Genomic DNA, 2,185 nt, shown 5'->3' on the forward strand with positions numbered 1-2,185 from the left:
AGCAGCGGCTCTACTCTGAGTCCCTCCTGGATGACTGAGCTTCTCACCCCGTCTCTAAGGGAGAGCCCAGCCACCCTGCGGAGGAAACCCGTTTCGGCCGCTTTTATCCGTGACCTCGTTCTTTCAGACATGACCCAAAGCTCATGACCATAGATGAAGGTGAGAACGTAGATCAACCGGTAAATCAAGAGCTTTGCTTTTTGGCTCAGCTCTCTCTTCACCATGACAGATCGGTACAGATTTGAGACATAGCAGAACTTATGTTCCTTTTCCAAAACCATGTTATTTAAGAAATGTAGCCTAGGCCTAAATTTAAATTGTGAAACCCTCTTCAGCCTTCTGGCATCATCAGTTACCACGCCTCCACCTCAGCCAATCACCATGCAGGAGCTCCTTCAAAAGGCCAAACAACCACAGATCCTCCTGGCCCGCCTCCCCCCTGTGTAAATATCTACAGCTTGAATTATACTAAATACATTTTTTTATGTTTTTTTACTGGATCAAAATGCAGAGAAACAGTATTAATGTGGTAAGTGTAGAACAAAAACTAAACGTACTGAAAACGTGAAGGAAACCACATTTAGAGCAGCAGCTGCAACCAGCAGTGAGACACAGAAACCAAGGAGCTTCAGTACAAAATGTCAGCAGATGAGGGGAAAATCAAATCAAGAAACTGAGAGCAGAGGATCTGCAACAAAACAACATGATGATCTAAACCAGCACAGAACAGGAGATTATACAGGAAAAATACACTTAACACAAATAAATGTACTAATATGGAGAGACTGACTGACAATTACACCAAAATAGTCTAGATAGAAGCACAGTGAGAAATCAAAACATTATGCTAATTATTAAAAAAAATCTCAAAATAATGAGATGATTTTCAGCCAAGTCTAAAATCAAACCTGTTAATTTATGTTAAAAGTAAAATGAGGTATTAAAATGCTATTTAAGAACAGAATATATATATGGACCTATTTTGATAATCAGACAGCCAAGATGTTTTAATCTGGATAAAATAATTCATGAGCATAAGATTGTTTCAAACTGATTATTCTCTTTATCTGAAACGTGCGGCTGGTTTCAGTTACAAGCTTCCTGTTTTCTCTTCTGATGGTTTTTGAGGGTTTGTCTGTTGGCTATTTTGATGATGTTTTTAATCTCACTTCAATAACTTCATAAATGTTAAGCTGTAAGACATTATAACCAACAAACTCAATAAGTCTTTACATGCATGTTGGTGTTTTTACAGTTTTATCCATTTTAATATCATTTCTGAGAGAATCTGCTGGTATTTCTGCTGTTGCAGTTTTTATTGTCATTTATTGTAAATAGTGTGTTAAATTTTAAGGCTCAAATACACATGCACAGTTTGAACATTTTATAAATGAACCTGCCCAGTCACATATTCCTTTGGACCAGTTTATGCAATGCTTAATAACTGCACAGTATTTATGTTGAAGTTTTGCCCCTATTGTTCAGTATTTCATTATTCTGTTTTTTTATATAGAGATTTTTTTTTTATTATTGTGAGCCTGCTGCTTTGATTGTCACTTTGTTATTGTCCCCATTGTGGGACAATAAAAGGAATTTCTGTTTTACTCTAAAACTATTACATTGTTAAAAGTTATTTTTTTTTTATTAAAAAAGCAAACTTTTATTTAGATTTTTTTGTTGTTACCACTAAATTAATTTTCCATTAAATACTTGCTCCGACTGTCTCTTAACACTTACTAATCACTAGTAACCTAGTTTTCTGAGTGAATAATATTACTTCCTATTCTAGGTGTTATTAGGTTGCTTACTTCTGCATTTTGTTATCTTACTAAAACAATCAGAAAGTCTCTGGTCATCCAGACATCAGGTTAATAACGGTTATAAAAACTCAACAGACTTGACATATGAGAGGAGCCAATACTTTAGAGCAGTGGTTCCCAAACTATGGCCCGTGGGCCGGATCTGGCCCGCCTCCACATTAGGTCTGGCCCCCCGAACAATACCAGAGAGCATTTAGATTTTTTTTCATATACTGTGTTTTCCGGACTAGAAGTCGCTACTTTTTTCCTAAACTTTGAACCATACATATAAGCCCAGTGCAGCTTATATGTGGATTTTTCTTCCACCACCAGGGGGCTCTTTAGCAAGAAGTGAATCATAGGAAGTCAAAATTGGAAATAAAAGA

Source organism: Poecilia formosa, unplaced genomic scaffold (genome assembly GCF_000485575.1).
Source record: "Poecilia formosa unplaced genomic scaffold, Poecilia_formosa-5.1.2 Scaffold281, whole genome shotgun sequence".
NCBI lineage: Eukaryota > Metazoa > Chordata > Actinopteri > Cyprinodontiformes > Poeciliidae > Poecilia > Poecilia formosa.